The sequence below is a fragment of the Phyllobates terribilis genome, unplaced genomic scaffold (genome assembly GCF_046119375.1).
Source record: "Phyllobates terribilis strain yellow unplaced genomic scaffold, ASM4611937v1 Scaffold_3__8_contigs__length_932513732, whole genome shotgun sequence".
Classification (NCBI taxonomy): Eukaryota; Metazoa; Chordata; class Amphibia; order Anura; family Dendrobatidae; genus Phyllobates; species Phyllobates terribilis.
This window is the reverse complement of record NW_027362763.1, coordinates 895,165,449-895,180,168: the sequence shown is the minus strand read 5'-3', so window position 1 is coordinate 895,180,168 and position 14,720 is coordinate 895,165,449. Positions and strand designations below refer to the sequence as shown.

The 14,720-nt window shown below is 43.3% G+C and overlaps 1 protein-coding gene across 3 annotated transcripts in view; it reads left to right on the top strand.

The window, feature by feature from the left end:
• The first annotated feature begins 292 nt into the window (after window positions 1-292).
• The window catches only part of RGS17 (regulator of G protein signaling 17), a 197,238-nt gene continuing 182,810 nt past the window's right edge, over window positions 293-14,720 (top strand). For 2 of the 3 annotated variants that reach the window (XM_073672741.1, XM_073672739.1), the window contains exon 1: window positions 293-542. The gene's annotated coding sequence lies outside the window, so the exon portion shown is untranslated. Of the gene's footprint in view, window positions 543-820; window positions 1,013-14,720 lie in introns of those variants that run through there. The other variant, XM_073672740.1, reaches the window with a different exon arrangement.

The window sequence follows — 14,720 nt, the reverse complement described above, 5'->3', positions numbered from 1 at the left end:
ACAATCATCATAAATGAAATGGAGAAATGTAAAGAACAGCTCCTGGCAGTGAAAGGGTTAGTCCTTCCCATCCATTTTCCTGTTGCTTCGTCTCAGCCTAAACTCTGATCCCGGCTCCTCTTGGAGTTGGAGGGAGCCTGGATGAATAGACGGTGGCTACAAAGCCCTCCCACCTTAGGCTCCCTGACACTGGGGGGCTCGGAATGAACCTGCACTGCAGAAGTGTTTTGAATGGGAGAGGATGTGTAGAAATGGTTGTAACCTTCTAGCAAAGGATGTTCTGCTGCTCCCCTGCTGCTTGGTCGCGCAGGCGCAGAAGGTGACTGGTCCTCTCCCCCCTCCCTTGGCTTCTCTCTCACGCTCTCTCACTCCCTCTATCTTCTATGCTTCTCTCTCTTTTCTCTGTTCCTCTATTTCTGCCGGCTGGGTGCTGAAGTTGGGCGGATGGCAGCGATACACCTCGGCTAGAGAGCAGAAGAGCCTCTCCTGGACAGCTTTTCAGCAGGCAGCAGCTGCAGCAGCCCCCCATCCGCAGGCTGTGGGTAAGAGCTCCCCCATATAATTCTCGTCCACCTTTGCCATCACTTCTTTATGTCCTCATTATAGAAAGCTGACATGAAGAATGGCAAGAATCCCAGCAGCTCCACTAATGCAAAGTGACTGGAGTCAGTGAGGAGGCAGCAAATGGCAGCATGTCATCCTTTACTGCAGTGTTATTATAGTAGCCTGCCCCCCATCATCCTGCATAGAGCAGATAGTGTACCATCTCCACCCTACACAGCCTCCAGGAGGCGCTGCAATGTATGCAGGGGGCTTCCCTGGGACATCTGGGTTGTGCATTTGTCTGCTGGTGCAGTAGCTGCATTTGCTTCCCAGCATCATCACACCAGCAGCAGTAACAGCAGCAGCAGCCAGGGATGGATGGAGAGGAGATACTAGCAGCAGCTGCAACAGATATGGGAGGAGAGAGAGGGGGCTAAGAATCCCCCTCATCAGGAAACATTATCAAAACGTGAGAACTGGAGGCGGCGGAGGTGGATGAGGAGGAGGAGAGGGGAAAAGAAGCAAGGAATAGAGGCGGGGATCTAGGGGAAACTGTAAAAAATATAGTCTGTATATATATATTCACTGTACATATAATATTGTGCTACTATTAAAGGATTCCCCCTTCCTTTATCTAATACTGTAACTATGGGGCGATCAATATTCTGTATATGCACCGCTCTCACGGTGAATTAAGGTCATTGTCGATTTCCTAGTGTATCCTAGTGAGCGGGGGGAGGAGGGATGCATAGTATTTATGTCTTCTGTAATGCATTGCAATTAAACCAGAGGAACGCCTACTGGATCTACTAGACTATGTTGGCAAATCCCTGTATGATCGTTGCACATTGAGCGTTCCCCATGTAAATATTGAGAGGTGTTTAGTAAATACTCAGCGATTTCTTCTGCATCCTCCTAAGGAATGAACTCCGGATCTACCTCCCTTTTACTCTATAGATATTTCATACATTTACAGAGCGCTTTCATTGCTGGCGTGTTGTGTCATTATGGATGATAGCTAGTGAATAAATAGCATTTTTTTTCTCTGGGAAAAGCTGATGATTGTACATAGATTGGTTGTAAAGATCAGGATGAAATGCATCAAGCTATATAGATACAGTGTACTGTACATGTATATGTGTAGTCAGGTACGATCACACTTTACCTGCAGGTTGTTGTAGCCTTCAGAATATGTGTGACATAATATAGTATAATATATGAAAAGCCATGATACTGATTACTAAAGAAGATCGGATTTTTGGCAATTTGTAGTTTGCCTGCTATTTGGTTACGTAGGGTGTAACAGGATTTGAGGGTTGACTTTGGTAAATCAATGGCAACAACTATAGGATTGGTTTTACCATATTATTCTGTGACTTGGCAGATCAGATGACTCTTCTATAAACAATTAGTGTAATGGAAATTGGACCCCAATGTACCTCAAGGCCCAGAAAACCTATTTAAAGGGATTCTGTCATTAGGTTTTTGCTACCGAGAGTACATAATACAGAGACCCTGATTCCAGCGATTTGTCGCTTACTGAGCTGGTTTCTGTTGTTCTGATAAAATCACTGTTTTATCAGCAGGAGACTATCACCAGAGGACTCGTAAACCTGCTGCCATGTCGTACTCCATATTCATAATCTCTATACAACCACGCCCCTACCACTGATTGGCAACTTTCTGCCTATGCACACAGTACACAGAAAGCTGACAATCAGTGGCGTGGGCGGGGTTATACAGAGCTCAGCATTAAAGATCTGCAGCAAAGAAAACTGATTGTTTCATAATGACAACAAGCAGTTCAGTAAGTGATACATCACTGGAATTAAGGTTTCTGGCCCTACACCACACTGCTCTCAATGGTGAAACCTGGTGAAAGGATCCATTTAAAGATCTTCAGCAGATCAAAACTGCAGCACCTAGTAAAGTAAGTGACACATCACTGGAATCAGGGTGTATTACATTATACTGCTACATTATACTGCTCTCAGATAGGCTAAGAAAAATCTGGTAATCTTTGCTTCCTTAGTCAATTTTCACTATGACGTTTATATTTTTACCTCCCCTTCTTTTAAGAGCCATAACTTTATTTTTTATCGACATAGTGGTGGTATGATGGTCTGTTGTTTTACAGAATGAGTTATAGTTTTGAATGACACCATCCATTTCACCATCCATTGTACTGAATCCCCTCCCCCCCCAAAAAAAATAATTCCAAGTGTGCTGAAATGGTGATAAAAATGCAAATCTGACATTATTTTTTAATGGTATTCATAGTATTGTAAAAATGACATGTAAACCTGATTCTGCTATATAAAACTTGTTTAGATTTTTTTTTTATTTACCGTAAGTGTAAAAAAAAATTCATAAGTTTGTAAAAGTTTTTTGAGACTCGTAACGTTTTTATCTTTCTATCAATAGAACTGAGTGAGAGCTTCTTTTTTGTGTGGCGAGTTGGCAGTATTATATAGATCCCAATTTAAGGTACATAACAATGTCTTAATCGTTTTTTGTTGTATCTTTGGGGGGGAGGTGTGTTGATGACCCCCAAAAAAATTTAATTCTGGCATTTTTTTTTTACTGCATGCTTTTATTTATTTTCCAGTATATTTTGATAGGGCAGACTTTTACAGATGTAGTTTTGAAGTTAATGAAAACTACTGCTACTATCCCTATTTTGTACATCAATGCTCTAGTTCAGGGTTCCCCAACTCCAGTCCTCAAGGCCCACCAACAGGTCATGTTTTCAGGATTTCCTTAGTATTGCACAGGTGATAATTCCATCATCAGCACAGGCAATAGTTACATCACCTGTGCAATACTAAGGAAATCCTGAAAACATGACCTGTTGGTGGGCCTTGAGGACTGGAGTTGGGGAACCCTGCTCTAGTTGATTACCGATTGGTTTCAAATGATGGATCGTGATGGATTGTTTTTGCTGATAATTTCACTTCAACGGAATTTGTTACCATGTTTTGGCCTCCTAATCTGAGAGCAGCATAATGTACATACAAAGACCAATGCTAGTGATATATCACTTACTGGGCTATTTGCTGTAGTTTCAGACTAGACTAGTATACCTGCTGCCACGTAGTCCTCCATAATCTTAAGCTCTGTATAACCCCACCACTACCACTGATTGGCAGCTTTTTGCCTATACACAGTGTACACAGAAAGCTGCCAATCTGTAGTGTTGATGGGGATAAACTGAGTTCAGCATTCAGAAAACTGGTAGATCTACAGCAAATAAAACACATATTTTATCAAGACTGCAGCAATACGCCCAATAAGTGATACATCACTGGAATCATGCTGCTCTCAGATGGGGTAGCAAAAACAATAAATAATATTAGTGCCATCAGTTTTTCAATCAGTTTGTAATGACAGGACTCAGGACTCCAACCTTTAGTGTGAACTTTCTTCACACTTATATGATTTTTGATAGGAGAAACAAAAATGAAACAGAACCTATAAGGCCAGGTCCAAAGACTTGTGTTGTTCTGTTCTGTTAAAGCGCCACTCCAGCGTGGTTTTTTTTCAGCACTGGAGTGGTGCTGCTAATGTAAGGTCCCTGCCCCCAGTCTTATACTAATGCTCCAGCATCTGCACCTTTTTTAGGCACAGCTTCGGTCTCGCGTGCTATTTTGTGACCGCAGCTTCTGACAGGCTTGCATTGAAGAGTGACTTCCGGCTCACTCCAGCAAACACAGGAGTGATCCGGCAGGCCACAAACTTCCGGAGACCGACGGAAGCGGTGGTGATAGAAGGGGAAGACGGCTGCAGGTGAGTATAAGATTAGGGTTAGGGACATGAGATTAGCAGCACCACTCCAGCAGTAAAATTTTAAAATAATCGCCTGCTTTAATGGAATAGAAAAGCGGATCTCTTAAAAGAAAATGATCATTCACATGACAAAATCAGCACTTCATAGACTCCACTGACAAAGCTGAGAAGTGTACACTGTGCATAGGTAGAAAACTGCCAATTAGTGGTGGGGACAGGGTCATACAGAGCTCTTCAATATGGAGGACTACATGGCAGCAGATTTACTAGTCCTCTAGTGATGATCTCCTGCTAATAAAATGGTTATTTTATAGTTATCAAAATTACAGCACACAGCCTAGTAAGTGACACATCACTTGAATTTGGGTCTCTACCCCTACATTATGCTACTTTCAGATTAGGTGGCAAAACCTGGTGACAGATTCCCTTTCATGGGGGTGTCCACGACTTCTTGTTTGATGACTTATCTGAAAAGTAGTATAAGATTGGGCCTGATAATCAGCATCCTCTTAATTAGTTGTTATCACCACTAGCGGTGTTGGGATGTAACTGTGTGCCTAGTGGAACACTGTGTAGTGGCCACTGACAGGCACTACAGATCGCCTCCTATTCTCTTTAATAGGAGCTGATCTGCAGCACCCAGCAGCAGCTACTAAACAGTGTACAGAGCGGAAGACCTGGCTGCCGCCTACATGTGACATTGATTATGTCATGTAACCACCAAGGTAACACAGTGCTGACAATGGAGGAAAAGCAGCGGTCCGGGAGATAATAAGTGAGTTTCTTTATTTTATGCTGCACCCTCGTGATTAAGAAGGGGTTGACCAGCAGTGGACAACTTCATCACAGTAATCAATAAGTAATCCGCTAAATCTGGACTGACGTTGCTTCTTACTTCATTCTTTTGTTCTCTTTAGGATCCATTATTACTTTCTTATGAAAAGGAAAAAAAATAAATGAAAGCAATATTGTGAACACAATAAGTTACTGTTAGTATAATATGTCTTAAATGTTGTCTGGTCTATGCGATCTCAATACTATTCACTAAAACACACCACGTGTCATACAGAAAGATTTTGGCGGTATGACATTGCTCACAATATTTTATGATAATCGTAAGGACCTAGGGCTCAGGCACAAAAGTGTGTACAAAATCCGTAAAGGTTGCACTTGGTGCGAGGCCGGAGTGCTCAACTAATGTCTGTCTATGGGCTCATGCACAGGTTCATGCTGCAATATTTCTCTACACCGTGTAAAATAAAGGCAGCATTCTCCTTCAGATCCAGTATGAGGACTGATGGGGACCAGTAAAGATGGACTGTGCATATACATGTCATTGCTTTATTTTGTACTGAATGAGTATATATAGACTGCATATAGAGCCAGTCACCCCTTTCACATGGTCTTGTGCATGAGGCCTATGATGCTGGAACCTTTCTAGGACTAAACAGAAAGTTACCCACCATTCCCTAGATTTCATGCAACATAATTACCCCGCATGGTTTATAGTTATTTATTTTTTTCTCACTTATATAGCACCATTAATTCCACAGCATGATACAGACATCATTGCTGTCCCCATTGGGGCTCACAATCTAGATTCCCTATCAGTATGTCTTTGGAGTGTGGGAGGAAACCCACGCAAACACAGGGAGAACATACAAACTCCTTGCATATGTTGTTCTTGGTGGGATTTGAACCCAGGACCCCAGAGATACAAGGCTGCAGTGCTAACCACTGAGCCACCGTGCTGCCCATTATTATCTCTTAATAAAGCAGAGTAGAGAGCTGATCCAGAGTTTGTGCCCTTTGTCCAAATAATGCCACCATTCATCATTGCCAAACATAGTACCATACAGTTCTTCCAAAATACTGCCATATGGTGCTTACATAACAGTACTTCGAACTATTCTAATAGCCATACTAAATAGTACAAAATAATACTATGTGTTATATATATAAGGGGACTCTGTCAAGCAGCGGGGACAGGTGATGAAGATCTTAGTGGTGGTGCAACAGCTGTAGTTGCAATGTCTACAGTTCCATCCTGTGTCAGACTGCTGTGCTCTGAGCAGCCAAAGGGCTAATCCCTCATTTACTATTAGTCTACTTAGTCTATGGCCCCACATTCAGTATTTGGTCAGTATTTTTCCTCAGTATTTGTAAGCCAAAACCAGGAGTGGGTGATAAATGCAGAATTGGAGACTTGTTTCTCTTATACCTTTTCTCTGATTGTTCCTCACCTGGTTTTGGCTTACAAATACTGAGGAAAAATACTGACCGAATACTGACCAAATACTGATAGTGGGGCCGTAGCCTTATTGAAGAAATGTGCACATCCTTAACATCAATTAAATTTTTGTCTCTAGATCCAATGACAAAACATTGCCTGGCAGCTACTTATCCCCTATTACAGGAGTGGCCAAATTAATTTTCCAGACGGGCTACATGAGAGATCATGACTGTTGCAGATGGCAGAACCAATACGTTGAAATGAGTCCTGTTCAATATTAACTTATTAATTTTATTGCTTATTATTGAGCATATCAAAACCATATAACTTACTAATTTTTATAGTTTGTAAAATAATCATACTGCTCGTTTTATTTAGCCCTTGTGCTAAGATCAACCGCTCCCCCTCAAAACAGTATGATGTCCCTGTGTGCCAACATACAGTATGATGGTCTACAGCTCTTCACATAGTATTCTGGACCCGCAACCCCCTATGCACAGTATGATGCCTCTTAAGCCCCACCATCACAATATGATGACCCCCACAACCTCCTAAAAAGTATGATCCCACACACAAAATGATGACACCCATGCAATATGACTGACCCCCTACAGCTCTCTATATACAAAACAATGACTCTCACAGTATGACCTTCCATAGCCCCAACACATTATGATGTTCACTACAGCCCCCAAACAGTATGATGGCCCCCACAGCTTTCTATGCACCTTATGATGGGTCCTATGTTCTCCCTCTCAGTATGACCCCCAAAGACCCCTACACAATATGATGGTATCCCCAACACAGTATGATCCATCACAGCCCCCAAACACAGAATAATAACCCCCACAGTTCCCCAAACACAGTATGATTTTCCACAGCCCCCAAACACAGAATGATGATCCCCCACAGTATTATCTCTCACATCCCCTAAACACAGAATGATATCCACAGTCCCACAAACTCAGAATGATGACCCACACAGTCTTCCAAGCATAGAATGATGAACCCCATATTATTATCTCCCACAATCCACCAAACACGGAATGATGACCCCCACAGTCCCCAAACACAGAATGATTACACACATAGTGTGTTTCCACACTGCCCCAACACAGTATCATCTCCCCCACACAGTATGATGCCACCCACAACCCTCCAACTCAATATCATGGTTCCCATGGTTTCCCCCTATAGCTTCCGAACACATGATGATGACACCTACACAGTATGACCTCTCACCGCCCCGAACACAGAATGATGTTCCTCACAGTATAATTTCTCACAGCCCCCCTACACATTATGATGGCCTCCACACAGTATGACATCACAGGCCCCAAACACGTATTGACCCCACAAGTGAATGACATAAAACCAAATACTACTCACCTTGACCCCGTTCCCCCTGCGCGCTGCTCCGGTCCTTGCTCCGCACACTGAGGCTCCACGTCAGGTGTAATCTAATGACATCATTGTGTCTGCTGCCCTGAGAAACTCAGTCGCACAGGCTGAATGGTGGAAGATGAAGCTGATTGCAGATACCGGTGAAATCAAGACAAAGTCGAGCAGGCCACTTTTTCTAGCCCTTTTGCTTTCCTGGTCTGTGGGATGGATAGGTACAGCCAATAGACCGGATGTGGCCCGTGGGCCATAGTTTGCCCAGGTCTGCCCTAGTATGAAAATAATGTAGGTCCAACTACAAATTTCTACACTAGCTTAGGCCTCATTCAGACTTCTAGGAGTCATGTACATGTTGAGTGTTTTTCACGGATATAACACTTACCCATTATAATCTGTGGAGCTATTCACATGATCGTGGTTTTTTTTCCAGACAACGGGTCCTCAACAAATCATGGCGATGTGTCTGTTTTTGATCCAAGTCACAAGGATCAAATTTACCCAATTAACTCTGTGGGTCTGTAAAAATCACGGAAAGCACATTCATGGCATCAGTATATAATTCTTGTGTGCTGTATCATTGCAATATATAGGAGAAACTATAATTTATTTATTTTTCCATATGTTAAAATCACACATTGAAACCCTGATGGTAAAAGCTGAGGAACTGACCAAATACTGAATACTGACAAAAATTGGTTTGTTTTTTGTGTTTTGCCGGAAAAAACACTGATGTCTGAATGAGGCTGTGAAGGTCCGAGGTTGTGGGTTGTAATAATCACCTAGGCAGGTTAACAGTGCAACTATTTATTCCTTACATCCATGGTCTAGCAGCAAATCCGGGTAGATGGTCACAATGCAGTGTCCGCAGTCTACAATATCCTATCCTGGGGCTGATAGTTCCACTACCCCCGTACCAGGCGATACCCGCTGTCTCCCAACTTTTGGTTGGCCCACTGCTTTTGTATCTCCCGCCAGTATAGTCTGTAGTCACAGTCCATGCATCATACCATGACTGTAGCACATGTCTCCCTTTCCAGCTAGCAACAACAGTCCTTAAGATGGTTCTTCACATCCAGACGATAGATATCATGACCATAGCACACATATCAAGCTCCAGCCAGCAACAACCTCTCCATTTCCTTGTCAGTGTCCTAAATACCCCAAGCCGTCCTACGGAATTGAGCCTGGCCCTAGGGAAATGTCGTCCCCTCAAAGCTAACTGTATTGGTACTGCATGTGAGACCCCCTGTGGTGCCTGCTCCACTGGGTCTATTACCCCTATCCACGCAATGGAACTAGTGGTTGGGAGAACAATGGCTTAATTGAGGCTCCTGAGACACTGATGAGAGTAATGGAATGATTGTTTTACATTTACCTTTACCGATCTCATGACTGGCCATTGTATACATAATATCCAGCAGTCTTCCTCTGCTTACTATCACTGAATGGCTGAACTGATAAGCAAGCAAATTTGTAATAAAACACAGCAAGCAAATTTCAAATAAAACATCGATGTAACCGGTGCTCCTCGCTGGAAAAAGTCTGCAGCCCTTAGAGCCGTGGACTCTGCTCTATGTCCATTGGTCTAATAGTCTTTAATCCATATCCAGCTCCTCACACTCCTCCCCTACTTTTTCAGCACGGCAAGCGCTGGGCTCCAGTTCATGAGATTGATCCACCTTCACTTATCGGGACAGTCCATCGACATTTCTTTCAGCACAGACATGGATGTAAGAGGTTTCACCTTCATGAGAACGAAACTTTGTATCATCCTGTTTCCTCAAAGCATAGTCCATGTCTCCCTTGCTGATAAACACCACAATCCCCATTCCATCCTGGTGTACATTAGCATAGGTGACATCTCCAGCTTCTCTCATATGATCTTTCAGATCCTGCCAACTCCCTGAAGGGGGAGCCCTGGGATGAGAACTCTGTATTCAGTTTGCTGGGAGGGGTATCTGTTCTTCCAGAGTCATGGTGTCCTGCAGCCTCCACGCCCTCTACCCAGACCAGCTGCAGATCCTGGTAATGGTTGCTAAGGTCTCCCATCTAGTCCGGGACACTTGTCCTTGTACCACATATGCCGCTTCCTCTTTCGGTCGGGGTATTGGGATCCTCTCTTCCTCATCATTCCAGCCCCATTGCAGCCCAGTATTCCCCAGTTGGGGATGCGAATGATGTGGACTGAATGTTCCCGGCATTCCCTGGCAAAATGCCCCATGCGTCCACAGTTATGGCAGCTTAATCCCCCTTGTCCCGATGGGGGCCGTACTTGGGGGCTGCGGAAACATCCCCCTCTTTGTGAAGTCCGAAATCCCCGCTTTTCCTCCTCTTGCTAGTCCCTATGCCAATCTTGCTAATCCTCCCTGTAAGACCCTGTTACCGACTCACTGGTGCTGTCCTTTCTCGTAGCCCGGGTCTATTGGCAGACCAATCATTAGCTAATCTTGCAGCATCATCCAGACTGAGTGGTTTTCTGTCCGCCGTCCAATCTTTTAGGCCACCTGGGAATTTGGACATAAATTGTTCCAGCATGAATATATCCAAGACATGTTCTGCTTCCCGAGCCCCTAGTGCTTCTATTCACCGAGTGCATGCCACGTATTGTGTTGGTGAACTACCGGTGCGTGTGTGCATCGGGCTTCCTTAAGTAGGTTTCAGGCGTGACAGCATATCTCTCTAATAATGCGCTGCGAACGGTATAGTAACATCTCTGATCCCCAGAAGACAAGTTATTAAAAGCTTCTCTTGCTTTTCCGGTCAGGCCAACTCTCAAAAATCTGAGCCAGTCACAGATTGACACTTCATGCAGCAGGCAGAGGTTCTCAAATAACCGCAAATGTTCATCAATATCTGAGGTGTCCTCATTGAACTATGGTATGTCCCGGAATCTTAAAGATGCGGGCCCCTCTCTCCTGTTATCTACTGTCATCTGTACTGGGGCGGGTGGGGATTCTGTTACATGCACACCCAGATATTTGCTTAACACTTCCGCCCACTCTATCTCCATGGCCTGCTCTCCTAGTGTGGCCAGCGTCCGCCTCAACTCAGACAATCTATCCTCCACCATTGGAATGACAGCCCTTGGCTGTGGTCAATCCGCAGAGCTGACCTCCTCCACATTTGAACTGACCTCCTCCTGTGGGTATTCATGGTCCCAGTTGGCCTAGCGTTGTATTAGGGTCGCCCAGTTGTCCTCCGGCAACCACTCTAGCTCTCTCCCAGAGCAAATGGCTCTCAGCTCCTCATTCTTGAGCCTTTTGTAGATGGAGTCTGCCATCTCTTCTGCCAAGTCACAGCTCAGCAACTTTCCCTGGTATGCTGTCCAGAGATGGGTGATCCCACAGCTGCCACCACTTGTGAAGATCCGAGGTTGTGCGTTGTAATAATCACCTAGGAAGGTTAACAATGCAACTATTTTTTATTTTTTACAACCATGGTCTTACAGCAATTCCGGGTAGATTGTCACAATACAATGTCTCCAGACCACAAGATCCCTTCCTGGTGTCAATAGTTCAACTGCCACAATACCAGGCAATACCCACTATCTCCCAACTTTTGGTTGGCCCACAGCTTTTGTATCTCCCGCCAGTATAGTCTGTAGACACAGTTCGTGCTCCATACCATGACCGTAGCATATGTCTCCTGTTCCAGCTGGCAGCAACAGTCTTTAAGATGGTTCCTCACATCCAGACGATAGATATCATGACCGTAGCATGTGTATCAAGCTCCAGCCATTAACAACCACTCCATTTCCTCTTCAATGTCTTAAATACCTCAAGCCGCACCCTGGAATTGAGTCCAGCCCTAGGGAAACACCCCTCCAAAAATAATTGTGCATCGGTGGAGGTATTTTCCTCAGGCCGAGCCCCATCACCTAGTACTGGATGTGAGAAACCCTGTTGTGACGGCTCCACTGGGTCTACTACCCCCATTCACACAATGGGACTGGTGACGGGGAGAACAGTGGCTTAATTTAGGCCCCTGACACACTGATGAGAGTAATGGAATGACTGCTTTACATTTACCTTTACCAATTTTCTGTCTGGCCTTATGCATACATAAGATCCAGCAGTATTCCTCTGTCTAATGTCACTGAATGGAAATATTGATTCCTGAGGCTGAACTGATGAGCAAGCAAATCTCAAATAAAACACAACAATAAGATCGACGTAACCTGTGTTCCTCGCTGGAAAAAGTCTGCATCCCTTAGAGCCATGGACTCTGCTCTACGTCCATTGGTTCAATGGTCTTTAGTCCATAGCCAGCCCCTCACAGAGGCAATAAATCTTTGGGTAGACAGGCATCACAATGGTACATAATCTCATTGTTTCTTGGTAAGACAAACTTCATCTTGGTATGACTTCAAAAACTGAATGTGCTAGTATGGTAAAAGACTGCCGGTGTCATGGGTGACAACACAAAATCTGAATGCTGATTTTCTGGGTGATACTTAACCTGAAAAAAAAAGTTTATTTTTCAATTATTTTTTCTTTATTTCAATTAATGTATTGGAAACATAATTTTGTGGCACTTGCTAATATATAAGTATTACAGGTTCTCCTCCTTTGTGATACATCATCCGCTAGTTGACAACCTTCCTCAGACTGCACTGCACTCCAGTTCTCAATACCACAGTTGATGTTGGAGCATATAACCAGACCTGTCCTTCAGCCTCTTCCAGTTGAAGAACAGTTTTCCTGTGTGAAGTGTTTTTCAATTGGAGGAGGCAGAAGAACTGGTCTGGTCATGTGCCCTCGATTAACTGCAGTTTTGATAAAAGGAGAACTGTGCAGTCTGATGATGACTGTATTAACAAGTGGGTGACGTTTCACAAAGGAGGAGAAATTGTAATATTTATAGTAAGTAATAAAAAGTCATGGTCTCAACACATTTGTTAAGATAAAGTGGCCAGCACCTTTAAGGATCTCTCAATTTTGCAAAAATTATACATGTTATATGAAAAAGGGCTGACTCTGCCAAACGGATGAAGGCAGCATTTTTCAACATTTTCAGCAACCCTTGTGAAATAAGAAAAATTCCACATAACTTTCCTATTTTCTGTTATTAGGGTAACGTAACTCTGACCACCCTGGCATTTGTGCCTGACTTGATAACTGTTCTCGAGTTATATATTTGCTTTTTTGTTTCCAATTCTAAATGCTGTCACCTTTTTCTTAAAGTTTTTTTTGTGTGTTACAGAAGTGTGTGTATGTTCCCTTTACTTTCCTATAACTTCAGCTGAATCCCTCTCTGTGTTCACACATGCCATCCCTGTATCTTGGCCTATTCAATATTCCATCCATACTCTGCAGTGTCATGTGGACTTTTTCTGTCCTTCATTTCATTGGCTAAAATTGAACAATCAACTGCACAGTCTCACAAAAATATTTATGACCTTGCTTAGTGTGTCATGGAGTTAAAGTGAACCTGTCAGCAGGATTTCACCCTACAAACTATTTGTATGTGCATGTAGCTCTTTTAAAGACAAGTTCAGCAATCCCTTTACATAGCCAGTCCATTGCTCCATTACTGAGAAATCAGCGTTTGAATTCATATGCAAATGAGGCTGAAGAAGTATTTGTAGATCTGAAGCCTCTGTCACTCCAGCTCTGTTACCAACCAGTATCGCCTCCTCCTGCTTCACTGGCAACCTCTACGCTATGCTGTGTAACTTCACGCAGAGGAGCTGTCAGTTAAGCATGAGACTGAGGCGTTGAGTGGTGAATAGAGCTGGAGTGACATAGGCTTCAGATCTATAAATAGTTCTACAGCTTCATTTACGTATCAATTGAAAATCTGGTTTCTCAGTAATGGAGGGTAATGGAGGAGGGGACTTTAGCTGTAATCTATGGTTAACTGAGAAGCAGTTTCTTTGGGAACCAAGAAGCAGTTATTTTGGCTGGGCTACTACTGGGCAAGTTAGCGTAACTCATTACCTGTAGAAAGCAATAAGCTGTCTGTCTAATGAGCGAATATAATCTTTCAGAGCTAAAGGCACACTTTGTAGCCACTCCTCCCTGTAGCTAGTAAAGAACTATAGAGCCGAGGCCTACTCCTTTACACTCATATACTGTAACAGGGTTTATCATCTGGTTTTGTCTTAGACTCTATTCACTCTAGTATCATCATTTAAAAAAAAAACAAGCATTGATGGACCCCATGGTACCTTGCTGACTTTCTGCTTTTCTTGATCATCCTTATTTTTGTGTTTTACCTGGATTGACTTATAATACTAGTTATCCGTGACTCCATTGTCTAGTCTGAATTTTTTTAGATTCTCTGCAATTTTGGTTGGCGCTACTCTACATTCTGACCCCAGCTAATAGTTGATCATGTATTTTCTTGGGTGCTGTACTTACTGACTGCTCTCGAACTAGCTACACGACAATGAGACTTCAGGCTCTACTTACAACTGCTTGCTCCACTTCTTTGATTTACTTATATTATTCAGTTAAATACAGGCTCAGAGTACCAAACTCTTCCCATAGAGTCCCAACTAAGTTTTTAAGGATTTAGGGTATGTCCACATGATGTCTTTTAGATGTGTGCCAACTCCACAAGTTTTTCTGGAGGAAGACGCTTCAGGACAAGTTTTTTGTTCTGAAGCCTCTATTTTTAGGGCGTCTTCTCGGTTGTTTTTGCGAATTCTTTGGTTGCTGACATTTTTTTTAAATAGATGTTGAATAAACTAGTGAGTGGCTTCTAAGTGGAAGCCGCCAGAACAACGGTTAAGTCACTTCTTTTAATCGTCTTG